Below are 14,198 nucleotides of genomic sequence, written 5' to 3'. Positions count from 1 at the left end.
GGGGCGAAGGGTTTCACTCAGGAGCACACTGTAGAGGTCACGTCGAATTTACGCAGAGCTCGCCGCGCGGAAGTGCCTGTTCGCCGGTGCCGGCGTCGGCGGTACGGCTTTGTCGTCTGCTTTAGCGACGGTTTTTTTTTGGCCTGTTATGGTGTAGCCTCGCGTCCATTGCACGCTGCCTTCGCTCGGCTTGATCAAATTGTTCCACAGCACCTACAGGGAAACCCGCCCCCGACCAAATTGGGTGGCCGTATGGCAAACATGTGTTAATGGTTGGCTTGCAGGGCGGGAAAACAAAATGTACAAACCCCGTAGAGGCATCTGGCCGCTAGAGAAACGCTACCATTTGAGCACTACTGGCCACAAATCGGACTCCGTTTTCTGAATTGGGGAATACCAATTCGTTTTAAATGCAGAGCATTTCTTAGCCTCGCCTCTTCCTGCGTCGGACGGCGTCAACAGCTCCGCGTCCGCAGCAGGTGCGCCTCTCCTTTTTCCCTCCTCTCTCTCAACAGCAGCTGGCGCGCGCATGCGTCGTAGACAGCCCGTTTGCTTCGTCGCGGTCTCGGCGTAACAGGTGCGTTATAGCAGCGCGGTGGGGCGTGGAAGGGCGCGCGCTGCTTGATCATGCGCGCTCTCCCCCCCGTACTGCTCTCCCTCTACTGCACCGGCTGCAAATATAAAGCGGCTAGTGGTCGCTCGTGCTTCAGTCACTGCGTTGCTTCTTCCTTCCTTGGTTGACGCTCGCTCTCCACCCTAACGCGACTTTACTCTCCTCTCTCTACCCCAAACCAACACCAACGCAACTACGACCAAACTACCCACCCTAACGCGACTTTACGCGGCTTTAACGACCCCCAATGCTCTGCATTTACTCGTGTTCCCCTCGCGGGAAGGCGCGGGAATTTTTTTTTGTTTTGAGAGGTATTACAAAAGGCGAAAGTAGCAACTGGTTCTGATAAATAGCTATTGTAAAAGTTCCCTCAGCTTTGTCGCAATTCTCAAGCTTACTAAGCTCCCTAGTTTAAATCGGTATACATGGGAATCACTAAGCTTACATGTCCAAATGTTGCAGTGTCTGCTTTGCGGTTTTGTCGCGCGGTGGTGTAGCCTTAAGCTAGCACATCAGGATGGCTAGGTTCCGCTGTCTCAGCTTTCGAAAAACGCTCCTTCGTTTTCTTTCCACCGAGTCACAAGCGGGGTACAGCGGCGGACAGCACTTACAGGGTGCTGCTGCGTTCGGGATGCTGCCCACGCGAATTGCGGCTAACGGGTGGCAGAATTTCTCGTTTTACTCTTTGTAGAGCCCGTTGTCTTAATTCAAGTGACGTCGCACGTGCAGTTGTTGTGGGTATTGTTTAAAGCTTTGCTTTCCAACCACCTGCACAGCGTGGACTGGAGCCAGTTTTTTTCATGTAGTAATCACAAAAACAAAATCTCACCGCTGTCTCGATTTCACGCATTTTTTATGAATTCATAAAAAGCAAAAAAAAAATGGAATCAATCGGATAAGATGGGTCGGTGCAGGTGCAGAGTAGGTCGGTTACTCGACATTGCTCAAGCAGGCAGAAGCGTATTAAATTACCGTGATAAGGTTATGTTTAGGGACCATGTAAGCGGTGGTGAAAACGAACCGCAGCGTCATCAGCATTTGCGGGGACAGCAGTGGACACCTGCCCACATCAAAGGTGCCCAGTGAGTGTTGCATGCAAGCCACTATTATTGGCATTTTAGCGACTTCCACTTGATTTGATGAATCAACGGCAGGGAAACTTCCCCGGTTAACAAAACACTGTCCTCTGAAAATTGTTCGTCTCTGAAAATGGTGCCACTCGCATGATATGCGATATTACTGCACCATTGGCAGAGTTAGCGCGCTTTGGCTCGGTACGGCGCCAGGTGCTCTCAGTTAAACGAATTGAAATAGATGGCAACCACACCAGACACTAAGAGCAGGCCGTTTACTCGACAGAGTTGATGAATCAGTCGTAGCGATGAAGCTTCTAGCTGAGCGGTGTCTACGTTTAGGGGCAGGTAATGTCCTGCTCCGTCTTTTCTCAGTCAAAGCAATCGACATTGATGGCAAGTACACCAGGCACTAGTATAGCGTCTGCTGATGCAGGCACATTTCTTCCAAAAAAAAAACATATGTATCTTGCTTTTTATAATGCAATCGACAATACGCTTATTGGCTTCCACTCTAAGTGAGGTTATTGCCTCTACCTAAGGCTACCGAGATAACTGTCATTTTGAGTTGCCTGCAGATAAAAATTCTGATAATCTCTCCCTATTGCTTTCAACTTGAAATAAGTCTAAATTAAGAACATCACAGGTATTTCGGCAGCTTATGAGCAATTCTATTTTTATTGGAGTTTCTGCGTATTGCATTTCTAAATGAGGGCTTTGAAGAACAAATTTATGTGCAGCTACGTTGTACATGAGAGATTCAAATCTGTTTATTTCTGAGCATTTATGACATAGTAAACGGGCTGCATACACTGACCGAGTTCCATAAATCATTGTATTACAGAGTTGTTTCTGTGGCATTTGTAGAAATCTTAGGAGGTATGGTTAGCACAAAGGATTTTCTTCCCAAATAAATACAACGCTGTGCGCAATGCCGAAGAAATATGGCCTTCTCGTTTATCCGAATACAGTGAGTTATTTTCTGCTTCAGTATATGGTGTAGGGGCGCTTAAGCACGACATTAGAATTTGCCAGCCAACTCTGCCAGCATAGCAGGGTTACCAGGGATGCCGGTAGCATGATGTTTCCACAGCAGATGAGAGAGAGAGAGAGAAGGCTCTTTATTGAAAAAAAGCAGAGAGATTGCTGGCGTTTGCAATCGCCTACATGCTTTCTCTGCTGGGGCAAACCCTAGGGATGCAGGGTAAACAGGCACTAGAAAGAGGTAAGCCGAACAAATAACAAAAACAAACAAAAAAACACTGGCGTGGCATGGCGGGCTTGGCGGACTATTTTATAGATTTGCCGCAGAATTCACAAGTTGAAAATGTGGCCAATGTGCCCCAAATAAGAAAACAATCTTCTTAAACCCTGACGTTGCTTTGAGGGGTAAGTCCATGGTCCTAACATGGCATTCAAAATTGCCGGCCGTTTTATATAGGCATTTAATATCTTCAAAAAACGGGATCTTGGTTCCACGTAGGCCGCACATTCGAATAAAACATGTTCAATGGTTTCACACAGAAGAACAGTTATCGCACTACGGGTTGATCGTCAGTAAGAGGCGAAAAAGGCAACTGTTGGTGTAAGCCGAGTTCACTCGCAGGCGATGATATAATGTCTCCAGCCTACGAGGGAGCTGTCCTGGAAGTCTTGATTTTAATTCAGGGTCAATCGCGTGCAAAAATACTTCGTTATTCAGTTCGTTGCACCATAGCAGGTTTCTTTCACTTACTGTAATGCGATAGGCCGTAATAGAAGCCTCTGTTTTTGTAAAGTACACTTTGTGGTATTTCCTGTGGTAAGGGCTCATACGGGCTGCTTTATTGGCTTTTGGTTTCCAATAATACAACAGTGGCCAGGTATCCATTGCCATTTTATCGTGTGCCAGACGTGCAAGCGAGGTGGAGAAGGTAGGAGATATCGGAGGCGGCGGTATGGTGAGGGGAAGACCTCCTCCTCCTTGACAAAACCTGCGGAGCTTCCTTGGAGTCTGTAAAGATGCTCCACTGATGCGAATGGGGGCGTAGGACGTAAACAATTGCTTCTTTAAGAGCATAGAGCTCAGCTGCTATGGATGCTGTTGGTCGCTCCAGACGAAATGAAAACATTTCTACCGTAAGTGGCACGTCCATTCCACATGAAGAGCTTTGCGGCGATGGCGATTCACCTGTAAATATGTAAGTTCTAGCCAAATGCACTTTATACTTGTATTGTAGCACGATATGTAGTATTTCAGTAGGGGGCATGTCTTCTTGGGGGCAATTCCAGTGATGCGACATAGAATTTGTATGGCAGTAACGTTCAAAGGAGGGAAACTTGCAGCCAATATTTGTTTCGGCTGATTTGGAATTAACAGCGGTATACTGCCAATTACTTGGCCGAATCCAGAGCTCGAGCAGCTTGAGGTAACCCGACTTAAAAAGTGATTTCTTGAGTGAAGTCGATGCCTGAGGTGCACACCGAGAGTGTCCTGTTTTCTTATCACGTCAAAATACGAACAACGTGCCTCTGCAAGGGTTTCGACGCTCGAAGATCCGTTCGGAACCCTAAGACACATACAGAAATTTTTGTTCCTTGAACCCTCACCACTCATCTTGCTTGTGTCTGATATTCATTGTAGGATATGGAGGCTGTGCCTCGGCACACCATTCACAGAGCCCTTCTGCAGCATGACCAATGAATGCCAATCACTGCCCTAGAGTAAACCCGCGAGGCATTTCCAAACCTGAGTGCCCGAAGAAATCCGGGCCCGTAAACCTTTACATTGGGTCACTAGGTCAAGTTGCGGTCTATTCAAATTCTAAGAACTCTCTGAACTCGTGCATATGAGACTACGTGGCCGCCTAGAATTAGGCGATAACAATACATGCTATTTCTTGTGAAGTCCATGGCTACACTCTTATCGGGGGACAGATGAAGGCAACGGGCTTCGAGGTAGCTAGAGATGTTATGGAGGGCTTTCTGCAGGCACTGCTGTATAGATCGTCGCGAACCTGGGGCACACCAGATACAGATGTCACCTGAATATAGCGTGATCTTCACTCCAGGGGGCAGGACTCGCTCGAGTAAACTGAGGGCTAGTTTCAATAGCAGTGGACTTAGTACAGCATCTTGCCGTACACCCTTTTCTACAGTGTAGTAAGACGTGGGGCCGCATGGAGTAGATATACATAGCTGCCGCCCATAAAGGTAGTCCGCTATCCATGCGTATATTCTGCCTCGGAGACCATAGTCTTCAAGAGCGGCAAGGATTGCTGCGTGAAGGACCGAGTCCAAGGCAGCTTTGATGTCCAGGACAGTGGCCAGTGGCGATTGGTGTACAGGCGGAATTGATTGACTCTTCGACAGATGAAACTAAAGCGATGATGTTATCTATCGAAGATCTGTTTTGGCGGACGCCATTCATTTCTTGGGGAAACTTTTCCTGCTCTCAAGATACCAGATTATCCTTGAATGTATCACTTTTTTCATTAACTTTCCAACACCACTGAGCAAAGCAATAGGCTGAAGAGATTCGTAGCTTGTTTCCGATTTCCCAGGTTTTAAAAGTAGTACTATTTTTGCACGCTTCCACTCCGGAGGCACTTTCACTGTTTGCCATATTCAATTATAGAATTTCAAAACGCGTACCTGAGAAGGCCGTGAGAAAAGAGCTATGGGCTCATAGCTGACGCCGTCTTGGCCTGGTGTGGAGCGTTTGTTCACATCGAAGATGGCCGAAAAAAGCTTTCCAATTGTAAGAGGAAGGTCAAGGGCTGGTTCCGGCACTCTCGAGTTCGTAGAGCCAGACACACGCACAAGTGGGGGGAAGACGTTGATGACGTTGAGAGAAGTCAAAAATATTCCCCGGAGACTTCTTTTAAGGGTCAACGCTCGTGAAGCGAAAGGGCAAAAAACTGATGTGGCTGCCGGCTGCGTTTGCGCATTCCATTAACAACACGCCATATGGGTGTTAGAGGTTGCCTCGCATTCAAAGTTTGCACAGACGCTGCTCCAATGCTGCTGACGTAGCTTGCTTAGGTGGTGCCTGACATGTCTTTGCGCACGTCGGGCAGCTCACAAGTCCTACATACTTTTGGTTTGTCATGCCTTTCGCTCCGCTCGTCTTCGTATCACACACAGCCTTTGATAGTCGTGATCTTTTTTTGGGATATCGTGGCGCTTGCGTAAGCACAGCCGCTCAATCGAAAACTTCTTTCCATCGAGCGGCTGTGGCTTAGGCTGCGGGTCGTTTCCCGCAAACAAGATGCAATCGCGTTGATTAGTTCGCCGTCATCAGTCTGAGCTGTCGCACATCTACCCGTAGCGCTGGTAAATGCAACCCAGTTCGTACAGCTCACTTTTTCAAGGCGCTTTGATTGCGAAGCGTCGAGGGTGGTTATCAAAATTAGGTAATGATCACTCCCGCTTGTTTTTATGTCATTCATCTATGTAAATTGCCCAGCAAACTGAGATGAAACGCATGACAGGTTAATGCAGCTTTTGACGCTCGGGGACTTTAGGTAAGTTATACTGCCGCCATTCGATGGCTCCGCATAATGGCTAATTACAGATCACCCAGTTTCTGCCCTCTTGCGCTTGTGTGCGTGCTAGATCATAGTACATTATGGGCATTGAAATCACCACAAATTATGTGTGGTGCGAAAGTAGTTTTAATAAGATTGTCTAGCCGTGAAGCGTCATAAGCAGCGCCTGGGTCGAGAGAGGCGGTTATAAAAGTGAAATGTTCAGAGCCCGTAATAGTAGTGCCACAAACGTATTTGTTTGTATCGTGTGGTGTGTTGGGAGTTTCAACAAATGTCATGTCGTCACGGAAGATCACAAAAAGTCTACTTCGATTGTTAAATTTCTGCGAATGCTATATTTGGTAGCCACTTATGCGAAACCCCTCACCCACGCGCGATTCAGAGATGGTAACAAAAAGTAAGCTGTAAGTGTTCACAAGGCTGCGAAAGTCCGCAAACTTTGAACACTAGCCACGCGCATACCACGGGAAATAGTAGTGTTCCTGTTTTATTGTGAAGTTGCAGTCCGGGTCCTGTAGCTTGAGTTGTCATGACGTGACTCACGATGAGCTTTGCAACGTTGGGTAAGAGGCGTTCACCAATGGCTCCAAAACCAAGACAGCTTCAACCTTGGGGAGGCTTCTGGAAGACGGAAGTGCGCGGAGAATTGCCTTGATAGCGGCGAATAGCATAGGTATCAGAACATGTCCGAGGTCAGTAGTGGTAGAGCTGCTTGTCGTCTTGTTTAAATGGGTGTTCCGTGGTCACGGTGTCTGGGAGGTGCTAACGCGCTAAGGGTGAGCTGTGGCCTTGCATGGCGTGTATTTTGGCAGCAGCGACTTGTGGTTCTCCCGAACCGACATTGCGTAGGACTTGATAGGGGTCGTCTCGTTTTGCGACGACGTGTCTGTTCGGGAAGAGTTGGTTGACTTGTTAGGTGCCGCCGTCTTGGTTTGCGTAGATTCATCTGCTTGGAGAGCGTTGGTTGGCGTAAATACAGTTTCCGTGTTAGTGGGTAGATCCTCTCGCCTGGGGTTTGTGCCTTGCACTTGCTTTATGGCTCAAGTGAGGGCGACAGCTCTTTTCTTTGGACATGGTCCGTACGATGCCGAGTGCGAGCTATCACAATGGGCGCATTTTTTTTAGAATAGAATGTGCTTAATTCCAAGAAAAGATACATAACAAAACTTTGAATGACGTATCTGGGTCCTTAGCCGACAAGGCTAGTGCGGACCCATTACAAAATGGTGTTGGTACATAATCCCTTCAGGATAGCTCAGATAACAAACAATAATAAAAACAGGATATCTTAGAATTACAAAAAATAATACTCTATGGATTAGGAGAAGTATAACACTTGGACAAAAGATATTTTTTTATTGATAGTGCAAAACGTGGCCCAGACGTAATATCCAAAGGTAACTGGTTCTATAATTTGGACCCAATAAAAGATATTATACGACGACCATATACATTATACACTTTTGGCAAATTGAGGTTATTATGGCACCCATGTCGCGTATCACGCAGAGGCAATAAAAAACCTGATGACGGGTAAGGTGTATTCAGAGTCAGAACCGCATTTAAACCTGGCTTGTTTTTGTTCTTGGAGAAAATATTCGTTCCCCGAAACAGTGCTCGCTCGACAAATGGGGTCACGTAAGACACCGTTGCTTGCGTCAATCGGCCAGTGCTGTCTGAGACAACCCCAAGCCCCGTAGTGCTGTGCAGCTAAACCAAGCATGCTGTGCGCAGTACGAACAGCATAACGCATCAGTACTTCTATATTTACATGTGCTTTCGTAACTTCCACTGTTTGTTCCATCATTCTTATTGCTTTGTAAAGAATGTGCCCTAAATTTAAGCGCAAATCGCTCGTTCGTCTAGTTTGTAAGCTCTACCTAATTTGCGTCTGCTTCTGCCAGCCTCCGCCAATCACAGAGCTTAGCTCATGTGACATCATAGGTTCTGTTGCGGGAAATGAGGTGGTGGGTCGCATGACCATTCCCGTTTTTCCTAATTATGTAGCTTATTTGAGCGAAGTTTACGTTAAAAGTGGTGTCAGTGAGATTCTAACAAAACAATCTTTTGAATGAACCAAACTTGTGTTTTCTCTTCATGGCTCCTTTAACGCTCTTTTTTGAAGAATGTTTATGTGTGCTAGATATGATGCATAGGTGAATCCCCAATACTCTATACCATAGGTTAAGTCACAATGAAAAACACTAAAATAGATTATACGTAAGGTTTCTTTATTAAAATGTTTTCTTGCATTAATTAGCGCGTAACATCCGTAAGGTTGTTTCCGGCTTAATTCTTCTATATGTGGTGCCCAATGAAGTGAAGAGTCTAGAGTTATTCACAAATATTTGTACTGGTCAACCTGGTCGATTTTAATCCGTCCAATTTTTAAGGAACACACTTTCGACCCTTTTTTACGGTTCGAGGAGAACAAAATAAATTTTGTTTTTTTTATTATTTAACAAGAGCTTGTTCGCATTGAACCAATTAAGTGTATTCTGTAGTTCGTTATTTCTGAGTGACTGAATTTCAGTAAGTGACGGTTGTGTAATAATGAGAGCGGTGTCGTCTGCATATAAGACGGCTTCCGCTTTATACAGGGAGCTAGGGTAATCATTAATGAAGAGGGAAAAGAGTATTGGTCCTAAAACAGAGCCCTGTGGTACTCCATTGGTTGCTTGTTTCACTTGTGGGTGGGACCACGATGTGCAGTCCTTGTGGGAATGTGGCCTAGCAAAAACTTTGCTCCGCACAGGCCCATTACAGTGCTTGGCAACGTGCCAGTGTCGTTGGCAGTTAAAGCACTGCGTAGCTGTACCCATAAATTCCTGTATGGGGTAGATACAAAACCCAAGTTATGCCCGCTTATGCAAGGTGAGTCGTTCGCAAACTCCGGAATCACTGTTCGATGTCGCGTCTCTGGGACTGTCCCATTTTCATCGGGAACATAAGAGACCGGTCGTCTCACAGATATTACACCTTGGTGCCGTAGATACTCGAGCAGTTCACTGTCGGCGTACTCTATATGCACGCCGAGAATCTTGCCAAATTTCGCTGAGTAGGTACGCAAACAGAAGCTCAGAAGGCCATACCAGCGATTTCTGTGACTTCTAGGAGGCAATTGACTGCAGCAAGTGTTGACACCGTAATGATGAGGGTTCCAGCTATGTTCGTGCGATGTCTCAGCACTTTTTCTTGAGCCGACGTCACGACTGTTTCGGCTAGGAGGTTCGGATTCAGACTCCACAAGGAACATCATGGTTGCGTTGGAAGAACCTTCACTGGTATTCTAGCCGGTCGCTTTTTCTTGTATTTCGCAACCGTACACATAGCCCCGTCTATCACTTCGAGTTCATCGGGGAACGCTGCGCCGTTCTCTTGCTCCTCCGCGACAACACGCACTTGGGGGGGGGGGGGTGGTTCTTACGAAATTTCGGATGCCCCCTAATCTCACAAGGCTACCGGAACGTGTTGTTGACGATTTTCGGGGGTCACCTTCAAGGCGAGGGCGTCTTAAATGAACCATGAAGCAAACCCGACGACAGGCAGCCACCGTACAATGGGGCCGTTCGCGGTGCTGAAGCAGCCGTTTGCCATGAGTCACATGCCTTGCCGGCGTCTTCAGGCCATTAAAGGCGACAGCACGTCGCAGTGTAGGTCACGGTGAGGTTAAAATACAGTAAAAAGGTAAAAACTCACACATAAGCTTGAACAGACAGCCTACTGCGTTCGTTATCGTCTTCTTCCTCCACAGAAAATGCGTTGTCCAGCCGCCTTCAAAGCGCCAGAGAGGTAGTCTCGGTGCCACTTTATCGCTACGTAGGACAAGCGCCAAAAAGCCAGCCATGGTGGCATGAGTTCTATAGCGATGCCACGCCCTCTGTGCCGCGGTGACTTGACAGCAGGCGCAGCGCATACAGACGGAGCAGTGCATAGTTGCGGCCACCGTTTCCATGGTCTGTAAAATTGGGATTATATGTGTATGTTGTTGATATCTGGATTAGAGGCGAAAACAAAAATATTTCTGAAAAAGACGGGTGAAAATGAAACTAATTCTCGGGTACCGAAATCTATTATCCGCAGAATGGGCTTCAAAAAAATTACACCATCTTCCCGTGGGGAACCCTGATGAGGATGCGAAGCATCGTGGCGGTTCCGTGTGGTTCCATTGTGTTGCCGTTATATTGAGTGATCTGGTTTTTACTAGCGCCAGAGGAAATTCCGCGTCCGGGTCCACACCGGTGGCAAAGGCACGCAAGTGCTGTTGTGTTACGGTGAGTAGGCGGTGGTTCTCGAGGCGCCGAAACTCGTTCAGCATGTTCTTGTCGATGTTTTCTCCGTGGTTGAATCGGTAGTCTTCGTCAGCTTTGGTGAGGTAAAGGTTGTTGACTTTGGTGCACCAGCTGAGAGCAATGTACACGCCCTCCTCTTCGCAGCTTTGTCTTCTCGTTCTTCTTCTTCGGCGGTTCCCCTACTGGAAGATGACGACGGTGGTTGAACGCGAACCTATCTCGTGATGGATTCTTTGGTTGGCCAATCCCTAGGGGCATCCTGCCACGATCAGCATCAGAGACGCTGCGGACGGGGCTGGTTGAGCTGCAAGGCGCGTGGCTCTTCCCGCCACAGCTTTCCCATGGGAAATTCAGCATCCCCCTCTAACGTTTTCAGTCCGTCGTTTCCGTTGACGTTCAGCTTCGCGTGCCTTCGTTGTATCAGTAGCTTTTTGACGTAGTTTTAATGAGTCAAGGACATAAGGCGCGTTCGTAGCACTAGCTCCTGTCCCGGATTTGTAGCGTAGTGGGAAGAGCACCGCGTACCTCCCGTTGCGGCCAGAGAGTCGTGGGATCGAAACCGGGCGCCGCTAACTGTTTCTTTTTTTACAGTGTCGTATCGTGGAGCTGTGAGTGTAAGGAGGAAAGTTGCGCATGCGCAGTGAGCGTGTGGACGGTGCCGCCATCAACGACGGAGGACCAGGCGACCCTAAGAAATGCTCCGCATTTAAAACCTTCGGACCTCCATTCTGTAACTTAGGCTTCCGCACATTTATAAATCAATGGCCAACATGCCTGCCAGATTTAGTCTGTACGCTCATCAATTGAAAGTGATGTTGGGCAGCCTGATCTTCCCTTATTGCTGAGGTCCCTATATTATTTCCACCGGACAAAAATAGATGCACGTTATATTACACACACAAAAACTTTGTTTGCTGGAACTTCCTTTTAAAATTTCCCTTTAGTTTCGGCGTTTTTTTTCTGTCGTTTTATTCTTAGAGCCATCGGCAATTCTTGAGTCAACTCTTCCCCTCGGCACAAGAACTATTATTTAGTGGCTTCACAACTCTTTTCAAATATACCCTTCCAACAGGCAAGAGGAAATAAACACAAGCCATCCTGAAACAAGCAGCGCCGCCCGTGCTCATAGAAGTCTTCCGCAGCACATACAAGACTAAAATTGTTTGCTTCTTAGTCTTTTACCCCTACCTTTTCCTGAAATTGTGTCCAAATTTTATGCAATTTTTTAATTTTCTGGCAGTTTTTTGGCACACTCTCAAAAACATAAAGGTACGCAATACCCTGGCGATTTTTTTCCTCCACTCACTTTAATACAACACCTAAAAGTAAAAATTAACCGATATAATCATATCAACAAAAACTTGTTACGATGCCATCCCAGGACGTTCGTGCTGCTAAAAGATCTGCAAAAGTTCAGAGAATTGTCTACTAATATGTAGCAATCTTTTCCGCTAGTCAAGGGTTTGAGTTCTTCACAGACAGATTTGGCTGTGAGTAGCGAAGAATGAATAGCAGCATTTTATGCGCTGTCCGGCTGGCTTTTCTAGAGAACGCGTAATGCTCACAGCTCTCAAGAAGACATAAAATGATAGTAGCAAAGGGCGATGGGTAACGCTCTTAGATAAAAGCAGTGTGAGACACCACTTTTCGCATCCAGACATAAGAACGGTACATAGTATCTTCGTTTCATCCTTTATGTCCTCGTGTTCACTTGGATTGACAAGATGCTCGATACCTGTCATGCACGCACAAATACAAGATAGTAGGAAAAAAATTGAGGCGATAGTTATTTTTTGTGATGGCGTTATTTCTGGAAAAGATTTTATGAAGTTGCTTCCTGTTTCTGCGCCTCTCTTTTGTTTATTTTTCTCATGGTGTAATTCATTGTCTATAAATTTCGGAACCTGTTCTTAACTAGGATATAACCCTAGTTTAAAAACTGTGAGTGTAATAATGCGAGGATATTGTGAAAGACAAACATAAATGTAAATGATTCTATTATGGTAATCAGGAAAACGGCACGCCATTATAACTGCTTCAAGATTACGAAATGAAATTCCTTCAGAACAAGTTCTATTCTTGAAACGCACTGGGACACAAACAGGAAGACATTGAAAAACAGAAGCGCACGCTCAAGTAGTGCTTAAAAGGATTATTCTCAGACAGTTAGAATCCCCAAAGATACCGCGATGTCTTCATCCATGTTACTTGTTGCGTTTTTTTTTCTATTTTAAGTTGTGTGGTCCTATTTCTGGCGCTGCGTCTTCTTTACAATATTTGTACATGCACTACCACTTTGTATCGTTCCGCTGAAGGTGGCACTGATACGACATTTGTTGTTGGCATTTAAAATTGAAATAAACATTGACCGCCTTATATTAGGACTTACTTTTTTATTCCAGATATATTCTAAGGGTTTTACGTTTTCGAAACAGCAGTAAATGACATAAAAATAGGATGAATGTTCCTCGATGTACACTACAGACAAACAGTCAGTTCTAAAAACAAATAACAGCTAGTCTGCAACAGTACCCAAAGAGTAGATCTTCTTCCGAGTACATTTCATTTTGAATGATAGATTCTTATTCGCTTGGACACATGGCCAAGTAGTCCCATAAAGCTTTACCTGAAGAACAGCACCCACATATAATTCCTGCAAAGACGTTTGATGCCGCAGATCTTGTAAGTAAAATTCCCCATAACAAGCGAAATTACATCTGGTTTCTGGGCACCACTAAGAAAAAATACCACACATATCAGTTTGTTTTCGTCAAATACAGAAAACAATTTTCCCCGCCTGCGTGCACTATCACTGCACTGTGGAGCGTACCCTGACATGGATAGCAAATAAAGAGTTAAAAACTGCACACTGGAACAATACGGTAACACTTCAGTACTAGCGCTCCAGAAGAATAAGAAGTTTTATTTCCCACTAATGCGAAAGCATAAAAAGCAATACAAAGCAAAGAAAAAAGCAAACTTCCTGTAGAGCGAGCAAATTGCACGTTTCTAATCAGACGCCTATTTTTTAGTAATAAGTGTAAATGCCCAAGCTTTAACTCTTTCCGTGGAGTTATATCTTCTCGCAAATGTGGACTCCTCAAGAAGGAGCTGAGCACATGCAGCAGGTGCACTCCAAAGCGGACGTATTCATTCCTTAACGCAGCCAACCCCTTCGAAAGGGGCTGAAGAATTATGTATACAGTGTGCCTGCAACAAGTACACCAGTGCACCAGTGCATTCGAGTACACCACTAGGGCACTCAAACGCTGAATCTTGGACCGAGGAACTGTGTATTCTATCTATATTTTACCATTAATTAACGCTTTCGGTTCTTTAGGGAGCGATTTCATTACTACGCTTCCTATTTGCTCACGACCGTTGCTAACAATATATATAACAGCGCTCGCCGCAGCGTGCTATAACCAGCCCGCAGTAGCCACAAGCCAAACCGGCAACGCTACCAGATTTAATTTAAACAAAAAAGAAAATTATACGCTAGACATGGGAGGTACATTCTTGGCAAAGCTAAGGAAGGCCTTCCGCAATGTCATTTCATTTTATTTACCTTCGGACACTAAGTTACGAAGGAAAAAATACACTAAATGATTTAAGCGCTACGTCAGAAACGGCGCACTTATACAGGGCTAAGAATAGGAAAACGCCCAGGGTGGCGGAGGTAGCATCGCTG

The sequence above is a fragment of the Haemaphysalis longicornis genome, unplaced genomic scaffold, assembly GCF_048455015.1.
Source record: "Haemaphysalis longicornis isolate Haplotype H1 unplaced genomic scaffold, Haemaphysalis longicornis Haplotype H1 scaffold_3, whole genome shotgun sequence".
Lineage (NCBI taxonomy): Eukaryota > Metazoa > Arthropoda > Arachnida > Ixodida > Ixodidae > Haemaphysalis > Haemaphysalis longicornis.
This window is presented reverse-complemented; position numbering follows the sequence as displayed.